The sequence below is a fragment of the Canis lupus genome, chromosome 26 (genome assembly GCF_048164855.1).
Source record: "Canis lupus baileyi chromosome 26, mCanLup2.hap1, whole genome shotgun sequence".
Taxonomy (NCBI): domain Eukaryota; kingdom Metazoa; phylum Chordata; class Mammalia; order Carnivora; family Canidae; genus Canis; species Canis lupus.
In genome coordinates, this window is record NC_132863.1 from 49,632,272 (window position 1) to 49,647,797 (window position 15,526).

At 57.0% G+C, this 15,526-nt stretch overlaps 1 protein-coding gene across 5 annotated transcripts in view; it reads left to right on the top strand.

Annotated features, from left to right (window-relative positions):
* Nucleotides 1–217: 217 nt before the first annotated feature.
* The window catches only part of MYT1 (myelin transcription factor 1), a 61,871-nt gene continuing 46,562 nt past the window's right edge, over nt 218–15,526 (top strand). For 3 of the 5 annotated variants that reach the window (XM_072801850.1, XM_072801854.1, XM_072801853.1), the window contains exon 1: nt 218–534. The gene's annotated coding sequence lies outside the window, so the exon portion shown is untranslated. The other 2 variants (XM_072801852.1, XM_072801851.1) reach the window with 2 other exon arrangements.

Genomic DNA, 15,526 nt, shown 5'->3' on the forward strand with positions numbered 1-15,526 from the left:
GTTGTGACGCTCTCTGCCCTTTTGTGTGTTTTGCATTAAAAAACCCCAATCATGCGGCATATTAATTATGATTCAGCGTGGGCAAACGCAGGCACCCTCTGTTGGCTGATGCTTGGGGCAGGAGAGAGGGTCTCTGCCGGCCTGGGCACCTCTCACTTCCCAAGTCAGCAGATCCATCTTTCTGATGCTATACTGTAAATTTATTTCACCTCGGAGAGTAAACAGATATATTGGAGCCCCAAGGGTTCATGGGTAGCGTATTTACAAAGGAGCCTCTCCGCCAGCCCGTGCCACCGCTGCTAATGAGAGCGGTCATTAAGTAAATGAGACGTCGCCTTTAGCTGGCTTAGGAGTCGCACACTAAAGGGAGAAGATATTTAATTGAAACCCGCACACAGGCTTCCCCACATGTGACCGCGGTGAGGGAGGCAGCTGCCTCCCCTCCCCCGTCCACCCTGCACCCCCCATGTAAATTTCATGATTGCTTTCCGTGATGTCATTTTGAAGGAGGACAGACAATAGCTGTGGGGAAAGGTAAGTCCGTGTTCTGCTCTCTCGCTGACAAAGGCAGATCTCCAAGTGCTTCCCCTTGGACCGAGGCAGGGAGAGGGCGCGCGAGCAGAGTGCATTTCTAAGATGAAGGCTTTCTTTGCAGGAAAAGCAGGTCGGGGGATGGCTTTTTAAAGCTGCTCTGTTGGACCGAGGCTGCCTCCTCCTGCCGGGTCTGCCCGTGGCTGTTTTCCTTCTCTTTTTCTGTCCCTCCCCGGCTTGTTCACGCGCCCGGCCTCTCTGAGAGCCCAGTAGACAGGTAGTGCGTCTGACGGAAAAGACATTGGGGGGACCCTGTACCCGGGCACGAAACTTTATGTGCATTTCTGGAAGAGGAACACGGACACCGCTGCGGCCGCGGGACCCCGCAGCGATGTGGGGGGGAGGACACCGCCTCCTTAAGTGGAAGACCGCCCTGGAGCGGGGATCTCAGAGTCAGTGCCGCGCGTGAGCCCCCCGTCCAAGACACGGAGGAGAGATGGTCATGTGAGCATTTTGTCTTTGCGTGGCACGTATTTCTAAACTTAAGGAGCAGCATTTAGGGTGCATGTGTCTGTGGGATAGGCGCGCAGAACTAGACGCCGGCTGCCGCTCTCAGCTGCTTTTCCTGCTGTGATGGGGTCACAAGCGTGGGGGTTTATAATATTAGTGTAACTGCGTTTGTGTATTTGAAACTAAAAATCAGGCCGGCCGGGAACATGGCATGAGCCTTGCACAACACAATGCCGCTGCCTGCGGGGCGATGCGTTCTGGGGCCGGGGACTTTGTTCCGTCCTGTGGATTCACTTCCTTCTTTGTGAATCAGGAAATAAATAAGCCTGCGGTGGCCCTCGCGTTGTGCTGGTGGGTCCTCGCCGCGAGGGTCCGACTTACTGTCTCTGAGTCGCTGAGGGCTGCTCTGGTCTCAGGGCCAGCTTTGCGTCAGCGGACATCATTCCCGGTCCGGCTGGGTATGTAATTTCTGAAACAAAACAACAGAGAGGTGTGTCTGGCCGTGTCACACTGTGTCACTCTCACGGTGCTAATGACAGTGATGATGATTATTATTATCCTTTTGGGAGAGGGAAGTGAGGAATTTCGCCCCAGTGGTCTAAACAACCACAACCAGACATTACAGAAACCCGGGGACATCTCTGCGGCTCGTGGCTGAGCGAACAAAAGGCAGGAGGAGTGTTGGGACAAACCTGGGCGAGGTGAGCCTCGGTCTTGGCGAGAGGCTGGACCCTGCCCCTTCGATGATGCCGGCAGGGCCTGTCCTGGCCTCACCCCAGCCCGGGGAGAGGGGTGTCCTCGCCTGGGGCTGGGCGGGCGCTGGGGAGAGGCCCAGGCTCCCGGCCACCGGGGCTCCCTTCCCATTGGTCCTGGCTGTGATTATCACCTCCTTCCATATGGCCCTTTAATTAATGGTAAACAAAAGAGTGGGAGAGCGGAGATTGGAGTTTGTGGTGCCAGCGGGGAGGGTGTCACCAACAGGCAGGACTCAGCCTGTCTCCCCAGAGTCGTTCGCCCTGCGGAGGGGGCCGGTCGGGGTTTAGAGGCAGGCGGCTCCGTCCTGACCCCTTGTGTGCCCTGGAGCTGGAGACTGAGGCCTCTGTAAGTGCCCCCGCCCCCCGCCCCTGGGTACTCCCCCACCGCACAGGCGCTTACGGACCCCGGGGGGGGGGGGGGCTCAGCAGGGACTGTGAAGAGTCTGACACGGAGGCCTTTCCATCCTGGAAGCACCTGGGCTCTGGCGTCCTTGGGCCTGGGAGCTCACCACCTCAGGGGAGCTGCTCGTCCAACATGCAGCCCAGGGGGCCTGCGTGACCCCCAGGCACCGTCCGCAGGTTGGGCAGCCCCAGTGTTCAGAGCCGATTCTCTGGGCGCTCTTGGAAGACTCTGGTAAGGGCAGCTGTCACACGTCGGCCGGAGTGCTCCAAGGAGAAGCTGCGGGCAGAGCCCTCGGGGCTGCAAAGTTGCTCTGCCCTCTGGCTGAGAGCACTTGCTGGGCATCAGACCTGCCCGGGAGCAGGGACGGGCAGCTGAGCAACAGCAGGGCAGGTTCTCGCTGGAGGTTGGCCTGTTGCCTGGCCCTGGCCGTGGGGGACACTCCCGCTGGTGCTGCCTAGAGCCCAGGCCCCTCCTCTCTGGGTCCCATGTCCTCTGGCCTGGGGTCACCGAAGGGGTCCTGGAGGACATGGGTGGCTCTGTGTGAGCAGGGGGGGAGGCAGGGAGGACCTGTGCTAACTCTGGTTGGGGAATGGAGCTGGGCCAACCACCCGCCTGGGCAATGACAGCAGGACAAGGTTCCTCAGACTGACAACGTGCCCCCTGATGGCTGGTGGGGGGAGGGGGCTGGGGGCGCTGAGCTCCTCCTGGATGGACTCCCTGAAAGAGGCATGTCTGCTGGGTGAAGAGTGAGCAAGGCCTGGGAGCCGCCCGGACACCTTGGCCAGCCCGGGCCTGGAGCGCACTGGGAGGCAGGGCCGAGGTGTGTCTGCTAGGCAGGCGGGGATGTCGTTGTCACCTGATCCGGGGCAGGCAGGACACTGGGCAGCCAGTCAGACTTGCACGTTACTCCGGCATATTGGAAAGACAAGCCCCGTGCCTGCGTTGGCCTGGAAGGCTCATCCCAGATCCCGCTGCGGTTGGCTTCAGACGGGGGCCTGGCTCGGGCCCCTCCCTCCACCCCCCAGCTTCTAGACCCTCCCTCTCTGCTCTTTCCTTGCAAACTCACTCATGAATAAACCAGAATTTGGATGTAATTTTAACGGGAATTCTGTGATGTTGAGTTTACAGGAAAACCAGCTTTGGGAGATTAGTCAGCCGGAAAAGTGCTGCTTCCCAGGAGGGCTGAGCAGAGCCCCGGGTCCTGCCCCCCGGAGGGCTTGTGCCTCCCGGAGACCCCAGGGCCCGTCCTCTCCCCGCCGCACCTCAGCCCCAGGTCTTTTATGAACGGCTGGATTCTCCCGAATGTCCCTGAAGAAAACACTCCAAACAGAACGAGAGGGATGTTTTCCACCTGACTTGAAATGCTTTTTAAGTCTCAGACTTCCATCGAGCTCACTTCACAGAGAAGAGACTGATCCTTGCAATTGGTGTCCTTTTTATCAAGTTTCACGCCTTTCCCGTCACTGGCTCACGCAGTCGGGAGCAAAGGCGCTTTCCTTGCAAGAGTAGGGGCTTCACCCATTGTTTCATCCCTCTTTCCTTTCAAAATTCGCACTTAAAAAAAATGCAGTGTTATTTCAATCAAACGGAATGAAAAGAACTCAGTTCCAATCCTCGGTCGTTGGCCCAGGGCTTGGAGAGGTCGCCAAGCAGTGACGGGTGTCCCAGGCCCTCCGGTCGCCTTCAGAGGAGCCCTGGGAATGGGAAGGGGGCGGTTTGCCGCTGGGGTCGCTTGGAGTTGGTGACCCGGGGGTCGTGGCCGGGAGCAGGGCCAGCGCGGCGGGTGTGCACGGCGCAGGCCCTCCAAGGGCTGGCTGCCCGGTCTTCCCGGGTCCCTCAGGGTGGTGGGCAAGGTGCGAAAGTGTGCGTGTGATCTGGATGGTGGGAGGAAACGCGGACGTGCCATATGGTCGGAGTTGCTGACAGATTAGCCTGCCGGGCTCCCACCTCGCCCTCACGCCTGGCTTCACACCTTGATCATGTTCGACATCGGTCTGAGGGCGCCGCCAGAAGCCATCTGCGGCCTCTCCCTTTTTCCCATTTTGTTGCCTAAAAACTACACATTAGGGGGTTAGCACCAGGGAGAGGGTCCCCGGAGCGCGGGGGCCGCTCTGCGCCTGCCTGGGAGGGAGCGGATCTCGGGAGGGCCCCGGACGCCTCTGGTGCCTCTTCGGAGGGTCCTACGGGCGTTGGCGGGGCGCCCAGTCCCGGACTGGCAGCAGCTGACGCCTGGGTGTCAGGCCCTGGGTCGCGGTGCCCGAGACCCGCAGCTCTGCGGCCTGCCGGGGTGCACCCCTGATGTCCGGACGCTTCCGTCTCTGCACCCGCGGGGCTTGCTGCGTTCTGACCGTGCCGTGCCTTCGGCCGTCGACCCGCGTGAGCCCAGGTGAGGCCGCCCGTTCTCCACGGGCCTTCCGTCAACCCAGAGCGTCGCCTGGGACGTAAACAGGAGCTTGGGGACGCGGGTCCTCGTGGCCCTGGGCTTCCTGGGGCAGGGACCGCCCTAGGATCTCCCAGGCTGGGTGGTTCAAAGCCACCCGCTCAGTCACGGGAACTGCTAACTGAACAGTTAATTGGCGTGTTACTCATTGTTTTGCACGTGGAGCTGTGCACAGTCAGGCTGGTATCCAAACTAAAGAGTGCCTCTTGCTGGTTCTTCTTTAATGGTCTGACTTTGTTCTGGCGAGATGGCTTAGGTTTCCGTGTGATCTAGTTTATGGATGTGAAGCCCAGGCCCCAACTCCAGCCTCTGGGGCTGCTTGGGCCTCTCGTGCACCGAAGCAGGTTAACGGGGAGGGTTCTCCTCCCCACAGCACACACCCGCCGGCTATTTCCACCATCCATGAAGGGCCGTCCGCCTGACGTGTTCTCTCGTCCAGCGGTTCTGAGGCCGCTGGAGGCCCCGAGGTACCGAAGTCAACTCAGCCCAAAGGGAGAAGAAAGGTGGATTTGTTACTGGAACTGCACCTGGACAAGCTTTGCAAGCCTCGGGAGGGGCCCCGGCTTTGCCCGCCTGGCCGCTAATCACAGGTTTGGCTCCGGGTTCGGGACCTGCTGCTGTGTGGCCCTCCCGTCACGGCCCGCGTCTGGGCTCCCGCGCTTGGCTTGCAGGCTGCGCCTCCGGGCTCTGGAGCACCCCAAACGACCCTGGGGATGCGGGGTGCGTCCTGGAGCACACTCGGATGAGCTGCGTGTTGGCCCGGGGGCTGGCGCTTCCCACCCCCAAGTGCTCTGTGCCCTCCCTGCGATGGTCTCCTCTTGCCCGAGTCACTTGCAGGCCACACTGGTGCCTGCAGGAGGCATTTGTTTCCTCCAGGGCCTGTTGAGCGCCGGGCTCCGTGCACCGAGCGCCGTACACCCGGGCTGGGAAATCAGCACGCGCAGCACCCCAGTATTTCTAAGCTAAGGCCGGGGCGGGGGGTGGTGGCTGTTGCTGGGCAGCGCTGCGAGGATGACAGCGGGCTCCCCCCACACCCGAAAATTGGGGGCGACTCTGAGCCCTGGAGCTGGGGCTACAATTAAACTCACCAGGGAACAGCTGCCTCCCGTCAGCCGCCTGGGGCTCGCCCATCTCCCCCTAAACAGGGATGCTTCCATTTCCTGCAGGGGGACCGGGTGGGATGTCAGAACCGTCCCCGCCCCCAGGGCCGGAGCCCCAGAGCTGCCTGGGCCCCGCAGGGCGTCCTTCGCCTGCTCTCCTGCCTGGTTCCCAGGGTGGAGGCCTGAGCGCCTGCTCCCTCCTGGGCGTGTGGACAGACCCTGGAGGGCCCTTTAAGCAGATTAGTTCCATTCTGTTTGTGCAAGAGAGCCCATTCCAGGGGGTCACCCTCAAGAGCCGGGTAAGCGTGGCTGCAGAGGAGATGGAAGTGGTCCCTTCTCCTCTCCCCGGGCTGGACAGTTCTTGCTTTCTTTTCTTTTCTTTTAAAGATTTATTTATTTATTTATGATAGACAGAGAGAGAGAGAGAGAGAGAGAGAGAGAGAGGCAGAGACACAGGCAGAGGGAGAAGCAGGCTCCATGCACCGGGAGCCCGACGTGGGACTCGATCCCGGGTCTCCAGGATCAGGCCCTGCGCTGAAGGCGGTGCTAAACCCCTGAGCCACCTGGGCTGCCCCCCTCTTGTTTTCTTTTAAAGATTTTATTTCTTGGAGCGAGCAAGGAGAGAGAAAGAGAGAGAGAGAGAGCCTGTGCATGAGTGAGGGGAGGAGCAGACACAGAGCAGACTCCCCGCGGGGAGCCCGATGGGGACCTGACCCCAGGACCCCGAGACCATGACCTGAGCCCCAGGCAGATGCTTCACGCCAGGTGCCCATGGGCAGGACAGTTCTGACTCAGAAGGGAGTTTCGAGACTCAGGGACGATAGGATTCCAGAGAAGGCCCCTCCCGACCTGGGGAGACCCCAGAGCCTACAAGGAGGGGCCCGGAGACTGGCCCCCTGGTTCCCAGCCTGCTGACTGAGGCCCGAGCCGTCCGGTCCCTCCCACCACCCTCGTTTTTCTCTGCGTGCTCCTTGCGCCCAGGAGTGAGGCAGGCCGTCCGGGTGCAGCTGGTCTGAAGGTGTCTGTGCTTCTGGCTCAGAGGCAGGCCATCGGGTCAGACCCACACCCTCCTTTCCTGAGCTCTGGGCCTCGGAGAGCAGCAGGTGTGGATGCGGCGATGGGTGCTGGGGTCCTGCGGTGGGGACCGCAGGCGCCTGGGAGCCGTGAGTGGTGTGGGTGGTAAAGTGGGCCCCTGCCCCCGCGCCTCCCCTGGCCCGCAGCCCGCGTGGTCAGTGGGTGGTTCAGGGCGGACACGGGAGCTCCACCCATTTCCCCGGGTGCCCTCTGTGCTTCTCCTAGCCTCCTGCTATCTCTGCTTTGCTCAGTCGTTCCTGGTGGCCTGTCCTCCTGGGGGGGCACCTGCAGGCCCCTGGAAGCCCTTGGCTCCTCTGGGGACAGAGCCTGTGAGCCCAGCCTCTGGGGCCTGGGTTTGTTGTCCGTCTTGCCAGCCCGGACGGAGGCGGGGGCTGAGGTCCCTGTTGAACCCCACTTGGGGCGGAAGCTTCGTGATAGGATCCTGTGAGCACCCGCGTGCCGCAACCCGGTGCCTCGTTCCTGGCTCCCGCCTGGGTGCCACCTATTGTGCCTCTCCCGGGACACCCGGCCCCCCCGGGGCTGAGATCCTTGCCTCCTGGCAGGCTCACTGACAGGCCGCCCGGAGAGCCGTCCTGTGATTTGGCTTGGAAAGTCATTATTACCGCCGAGCAGTTTAGCTGTTGTTTTTACAGTGTTGGTAAGGTTAAAAGAAATAATAATAATAATATAAGAAAGACTCAGCCACAGTTACTGCCTGCAACATGCTATTTGCATTTTTAAGGAAACACTTCTTTGAGACAGCCTGGGTGAAAGGTCACTATTTGCATATAAATGGAAAAGAAAGTGTATGAAGCTGGAAGTTACATCTGTATTATTTTCTCAGCAGTGAGCTGCTGTTGGAGAGATTAAGGGACATGGCTTGGATTTGGCTTTTATAGAATAGAGAAAGTACCAGCGAGGCTGATTTAGAAGCAAAATAATGAGAGAAATGTGCAAAGCTATAGAATTGCCAACCCCCCTGCCCCCACCTCTCCCTTCTCTCATTTTCACCTAAACTCAGCAAAAGCAGGTCTGCTTTGCTCCACTCAGCAAGTCTCCATTTTAGTTCTCTTTGAATTCCAGCTAAACAAAAAAAAAAAAAAAAAAAAAGAAAGAAAAAGAGGAAAACTTGCTCCCATTTCCCCTGGGCCCTGGTGACGTTCCCTGCAGAAGGTGGCCGGGTGGGTGGGATGCCGATGGTGCAGGGAGACTCCCCAGACCCAGGACGCAAACTGCCAGCCAGAGGGGCCCCCGGGGCACGTGTCTCGCCCCTGAGAGGTGGGGGCTGAGGAGAGGTGCTCAGGTCTGGGAGCTTCCGGGGGCTGAGGGGGTCTCGAGGGTGCCCCACCTTTCCTGCAGCCCCTCCCTGACGTGTTATGGGCACAGGTGCCACTTCCTTTTGGATTTTCAGGGCTGTCGGAGTCTCCTGAGGGCCCGTCCTGCCCCACTGTCCCCAGGCTCTGCAGGCGGAAGCCAGGCAGGCCGGGGCCTTGGCCCAGGACATTTCAGCCACTGCAGGGTTCGAGGAGCAGGGCCGGCCGTTGCTGGAGGGACCTGAGCCCCCCCCCCCCCCCCCGCCCTGGGTCCTGGCTCCAGCCCCTCCTCACAGAGGCCTCCACTGACCACCTGTTCCCTGAAATCACACCCCACACCCCATTACTTTAAAAATATATTTTGGCACTCGAGACTACGTTGGCCAAGTCCACGCCCACTGCCCAGAACCCTGGTCCGGGCGTTTCCAACAAAGAGGAGCTTCTGCAGAATCTTTGTCACCTGAGCGGACATGCGGTCCCCAGACTCCTCCAGCCGTCCCAGAGGATGGGCTCCGCGTCACGCTGTGTGTTTGGTCTTCATTCCGCCATTCACGCTTTGGAAGAAGCTCATCGGCTTTTTAAAGAACATCCCTCAGTTTGGGTCTGTTGGCTGTTTCCCGTGGCGGGACTTGGCCTCGGTGCAGACGCGCAGGAGCAAGGCTCACCTGCCTGCGTGTCCTGGCGCTGATACTTGGGTCACGGCTCAGACGATGTTGTGCGCCATCTGTTGTGCAACCACACTCTCTTTCCCTTGGCAATTAACGAATATTGGGGAAGGTGCTTGGAAGCCAGGGAAACACCTCATTCCTCATCAAACTGCCAATTCACTTATTTTTATCGATACCCGTGTTAACTCATGATTTATAATGGTTATCTCGATGCTTGCCCCTGCGGGCCCGTGAGGCCATCCAGTAGGGGTTTACGCCCTGACGCATCCCCAGTGCATCTTGCATGCATCCTTGCTCACCCGGGCTCCTGGCTGGAGCCTCGCGTGCACCCGCCTCCCAGCGGACCCGTGCGTCCGCACACACGCAGTCACACGCATGCCCACTTGCACCTGGTCCGTATTTATTTCTCCATTTCCTCTGGATATAGGCAGCCACAGGTGGCACAGGTACCTGCAATACCCGTCCCCCAGGGCGCGCGTGCTAGGCCTCTGCCTTTCTCCGTGTGCGCCCCTTCCCCGCAGCGGGAGGCTTGGTTTCCATCACCCCCCAGAGGCACAGTGGGTGGCTGGAGCCCCCCGCGCCCCCGCCGGGTGCTGCCCCAGGCCCGAGCGCCCCCCTCACCCCCTGCTCCTGGCACAGCCCCGCAGGGCACTTCAGGCCTTCGCCCCTGCTTGGCCCCGCGTGCCCAGGACTGGGGCTCCGTGCGCGGGCTCCAGGGCCAGCCTGGCGTGATGAGAGCCATGGGACCGGGCTCTTCTGCCGCCGTCCCTCGGAGCAGCCTCCTCATGTCGCACGGGGTCTTTATTCACTTGTTTCACCACTGGGCCAAGCGGTGTGTGCAGATCATTTCTCATACCAGTTTTTGTCTTTCTTGTAGGTAATCATCCCACCCCACTGCCCCAGCTACTCGGTCCAGGGGGTGGCATGGCCCGCTCCGGGGGCTGCGTGGCTCTGGGGGTGTTTTCATTCTGCCGCTTCCCTTGCTTGAGACGGTGCCTGGGCCCAGACAGCACACAGGCCGATTTTCAACCTTATAGTTTTGAAGTTCTTGCTTCGCTGTCGAGAAACCCGATGCCATCCCGATGATATCTTTTGCTTGTGACCTTTCCCCAGTGGAAGCCCGGAGGATCCTCTTGGTACTCCTGGTATTTTAGAATTTTATTGTGCTCAGCTTGGTTGGAGCAGGTCTTTGTTTTGTTAGGTACGTAATGGGTCTTTTAATCTAGAAATATAATTTCCTTTAGTTCTGGGAAATCATTTTTTTATTAATTAATTCATACTTTTCCCTCCCATTTTTTGGTTCTCCTTTTCTAGAACTCTGGAGGTGGGTGTTCGGTCTCACCTGGCTCCTTCCTTACTCCCATCTCCTTGCTAACCTTTCCAGCACACACCTTCCACTCTACCTTCCAGACCTTGTGCTGGATTCTTCATGCGGATTTTACATTTTATTTCCAAATTGGGAAAGACGGACACAGCGGTGCAGAGCCTCCCCAAAAAACTCCCACATGAGTCTTCAGCTCCCACCTCTGGTGGGCTAGGCCGTGTCTGCTCCGTCTGGCTGCCCTGGGTTCCGGCCCAGCTCCTGCCCTGTTGTCCACCCCGTGGAGGAGAGAGCTTCCTCACACGTGGACTTGTTCATCTGGCACAGGCTCCGAGGTGCATATCCGCCCCGAGGTTCTAGATGCAGGGAAGGCCCTGGGAACAGGAATCTGGGATGGGGATCTTACTGGGAATTTGGTGAGGTGCTAGACTGCCTTCTGCAGGCCCTGGGAGCCATGTGACGTGGGTCTTCATGCCCCCGAGGACCTCGACTTCTTGTCTCTGGAGGCACAGTCTGGACCTGGGCTCTGGGTTCAGAGATTCTCTGGGTCTAGAGGGTGAAATTCTGGGCTGTGATCCCCCCAGGTACCTACTGTGACAGGTGGTTAGTGTGTGCACCTTAAATTATTTCTACACTTTTTAAAAAGATTTATTTATTTATTTATTATAGACACACACAGAGAGAGGCAGAGACACAGGCAGAGGGAGAAGCAGGCTCCATGCTGGGAGCCCGATGTGGGACTCGATCCTGGGTCTCCAGGATCGTGCCCTGGCCAAAGGCAGGCGCCAAACCGCTGAGCCACCCAGGGATCCCCTATTTCTACATTTTTATTCCAACTGTTTTGTTCTTGACTTTCTGGGCTTTGCTTTAAGTCTGAGTGACAGGGAGAAGGCGTGGGAGCTGAGGGGATGGATGAAGATTGAGATAAAAAAACAGAAAAGAAATGTTTTTCCTTTTATTTATTTTTATTTTTTTAAAGATTTATTTATTTATTCATGAGAGACACAGAAAGAGAGAGAGAGGCAGAGACACAGGCAGAGGGAGAAGCAGGCTCCATGCTGGGAGCCTGATATGGGACTCGATCCTTGGTCTCCAGGATCAGGCCCTGGGTTGAAGGCGGCGCTAAACTGCTGAGCCACCCGGGCTACCCTGTTTTTCCTTTTAAATGGCAAAATGTGTTTGTACTCAATGCCAGGGCCCAGCTTTCTAATGGAGAGACTCAGTTCACGGCTTTGAGGTGATGTGGGATGGGTGGGAGCAGGACCAGGCACTGCCAAAGCTTCCCTGTGCACAAGGACGCAGGGAGGCTGAGGATACCCGCCCTCTGCGCTGAGGATACCCGGCCCCAGGCAGGGGTGGCTGGAGCTGGCCACTCGCTCGGTGGCCCCGGTGACACACAGGAAGCTGCAGTTGGTTAGTCGCGGTCGGGGCAGGGGGGAGAGCGACGGAGCCATACAGCTGCCCCTGCATCCTGCTGTATCTGCTCCCTGGCTCACGATGCCTCCTGGCTGCACTGAGGTGCCCGTGGTGTTGGCAGAGCTGCTGTGGGGTGCATCTCGTGCATCACCGGCCAGGACACAGGCTCACAGAGCCCAGGCTGGGAGAGTCAAAGACAAGAGTAAGAGTCACTGACCGGCCACGGCTCCAGGCCAGTGGCTCACGCGTCACAGGGGGAGGCAATTCAACTCTTGTAGGGCAGCTCCTGTCAGGAAATTATTTTCTGAGCTGAGCACCCACTTGATGGTCCTCCTCAAGCTAACCCAGAACACACGGAGTCCTGTGTGCACGGCCCGCACTGTGCGAGGCAGCCCTCACCCTCTTGAGCCTCAGTTTCCTCCAGGACCCAGTGCTGGGCAGGAGCATGCGCTCTCCCTTGACATCCTCCGGGCTCACCGCCTGGGGCTGAGCAGGGCGCTGCAGAGGGCACCTGACCTGTGCGGGGGTCTCCCCTCCGTAGACTTGGTCGTCGTAGGCCGGCGGTGAGCCCTGGGCCTGCGAGACGCCCAGTGAGGCTCCTTCGTGTAAGCGTTATTGAGATACAATTTGCACGCCGTGTAACCCACGTTTACAGGTGCACAGTTCAGGGGGCGTAGCATATGGGCAGCTGCGCACCCGTCACCGCAGCTGGTTCCAGGACGTTGTCGTTAGCCCAGAACGAAACCCTGCGGCCTTCACAGCCTCTCTCCGCCTGCACCCCTCCCCTGCCCAGCCGTCCCGGGATCTCCTAACCTGCTCTTGGCCTCTGTGGATTTCCCGTTTCTGGGAATTCTGCAAATTCCACTCCGTAAATATGAAATTGTACAATACGTGGTCCTTGTGTCTGACTTGAGGTTTGCTACACTGTACAACGTACGAGAACTTGGACCCTTTTTGTTGCCAAATGCTAGTCAGTGGCATTTTGTGTCATCTCTTCAGCAGGTGATGGGCACGTGTGGGCTTTTTCCACTTTTGGGAAAAATATGAATAAAGCTACAGCAAAGAGCTGTGTACAGACTCGGTGTGAACGTACATTTTCATTTCTCTTGGCTCCGTACCTCGGAGTCATATGCTGGGTTACACGGTAACTCTGTTTAATATTTTGCCAGACTGTTTTCCAAAGTAGTTGTGCTGCTTTATGCTCCCACTGGCAATGTAGAAGGGTTTCAGTTTCTCCATATTCTCTTCAGCACTTGTTATTGTCTGTTTTCTTTTTTTCTTTAATTACAGCCATTTCAGTGGGCGTGAAGTAGTATCTCATTGTGGTTTTGATTAGCATTTCCCTAATGACTACATGTTGAGGAGCATCTTTTCATGTGCATATTGGCCATTTATATGTTGTGTTTGGAGAAATGTATATTCAAATATTTTATCCATTTTTAAAGTGGGTTATTTGTCTTATTATGAAGTTTTAAGAGTTCTTTATGTATTTGGAATGAAGTCTCTTATTAGATATATGATTTGCAAATACTTTCTCCCAGTCTATGGGTTATATTTTCACTTTATCAATGACGTTGTTTGTCATGCAAAAGTTTTAAACTTTGATGAAATCCAATTTATCCATTTGTTCTTTTATTGCTTATGCTTTTGGCATTGCACCTAAGAAACCACTGCCTAACCCAAAGTCAGGAAGATTTACTCCAATGTTACATATGAGTTTTAGCTTTTATGTTTAGATTTGGGACTCATTGTGTGTTAATTTTTGTGCATGGTGTGAGGGGTCCAACTTCATTGTTTTGGTTATTCTAAGTTCCTTTAATTGCCAAATGGATTTTAGAGTCAGTGTGTCAATCTCTGAAAACAAAACAACAGCTGGAGAGGACAGAAGTGGTCAGATTCTGGTAAGATGCAGCAAATAGCAATGGCAGGATTTGGGACCCAAGGCAGTCCCCATTGTTGATGCTTGAGGAACTGACTGATGGCTGAGCCTGGGGAAGGAAAAGCTTGAGTCCTGTGAGAAGCTGGTGTTATGAGCAGAGATGGAGCTCCTCCGTGGAAGAGGAGGCCGTGGGATGGCAGATGGGAGAAGGAGTGGAGCAGAAAGAGCCTGCATGGTGTCGGAGGAGAGGCTCGGGTGCAGGGGGACGTAGGGAGCATCCACCAGACAAGGAGGGAGTGAGTGTGCAGTGGTGCACAATGACGATGTGACATAGACGTTAGTGGTGATCTTCCACCCCCTGTTTTGGTGGAGGGCTCTAGTGGAGACAATTGGAGTGGGGCGTAAGGAATAAAGTCAAATAAATCTGAGTTCCTTAAGAAGCTTGGATATGCAGGGGGTGGAGATGGAATAGTAGCAGGTGTGGAGTCCAGATGGGTTGTGTTCTTTAAACACGGAGTCCTCAAGCTTGTTGAAGAGTTGAAAAGCCCCAGGAAGGTTCAGTGTAGAAGGAGTGATCAAATATTCTAGAAGAATATGGTTGATACTCTAGGTGCCTTTTAATCAGTAGTGGGAAGAGGGAGATACCAAGCCCAGATGGAGAAGTCAGCTCAGCTGGGATGCAAGATCTCCCTCCCTTATTGGGGACAGAACAGGGACAGAGGAGGGCTGGGGCTGATGGGCTGACATTTCCTACCAAGTGATGAGAACCTCTGACAGGTGTGTGTCGGTGCGGGGCAGCCCACTTTGGGCTCTCTCTGCGTGAAGACCATTTCTCCTTTGCATGCTGGGCGAGGGGCAGGTGGTAACTGCCTCTGGCTCCAAAGGCAGCCCATGGTCACCAGAGACACAAAACCTAGTGAAGACTCTGAGAACATTTTGACCTTTTGCAATCACCACCTGACCCCTTGCTCAGGCTTCTTGTCATCTTATTGTTGGGAGGGGGAGGGAGGTTTCGAACTGAGGAAGGTGTTGGACTGTCAGTGCTGAGGCAGGGCTGGAGGGACAGTGGTCTAGCAACCTGCTAGGAGGACGTATCACTCTGTGTGGGGCTCTCCAGAAGCCTGTGGCGTTGGACCTGGGCATGAACACCAGTGTCTGGAAGGAGAAATGGATGTCACCTGTGGTCCAAGGGTTCCCAGATGGGGCACCTCGGGGTCCCCCCGGGCATGGGAAGGAGAAAGTGCTCCAGTCCTAGGGCTTTATGCTGCCTTCTCAGGGGCCTGGCTGGGCTGGCTGCAGGTCTGCAGGGTTCTGGGTTGGGGTGGGTGTTGGCATTAGGACAGATCTGGCTCTAGCCTGGGTCATGGCTCTGACCCCAGTGGAGGGAGATGCTAATTGATCTCTCAGGAGATTCTCCTCGCCGAGGACCCGTATGTATCTGCTAACAACCCTTGGTTGCCTTTCTGACCTTATCTGTCCACTGGCGTCCTGTAAAAGTGAGTTTGGGGCTTCTGTGGGGACAGACCCTGGGCAGTATGGAACAGGCAGGGTGCACAGTGCCTGGTCCCAAAGAGAGATCATGGCTTGTTTGCTGTTTGTGTCTATGAGCAGGGTTTCAGAAGAACTCATTGGAGACTAAGAACCCAAAGAAGGCAGCCTGTCTTGAGGAAAACATCCTCCTCACTTGCAAGTCCTGATGATAAAGGAGGTGATATTCTCGTGCATTCGCTATGCACTAGGCACAGAGGCCACTTGCCACACATGCTCTAAATCCCCAAAAGGTTCTTTTTTTCCCACTTTATGTGTGGATGAAGAAGATGACTTGCAGGTCAGGTGTGGGACCCAGAGCGAGACCTACATTCCCCCCTGCATCCCTGCCCCCCTCCGGGTGTTGGCTGGCAGCACGACTTCTAGAAGGGGCATCTTGATGGCATCTCTGCACAGGGCCTTCCTCAGGCCTGGGGACTCTGCAGTGTCCATGAGCTGCCTCTGTGCTCAGTTCATTCAGACAGGAGGGGTCTTGCCTGTGGCGGAGCCTGGCCACGTGCACTCCCCAGAGGGGGAGACAAAGAGGACCCCAAGGTGCTTTCCCAGCAAAAAGAAGCATGGCCACACT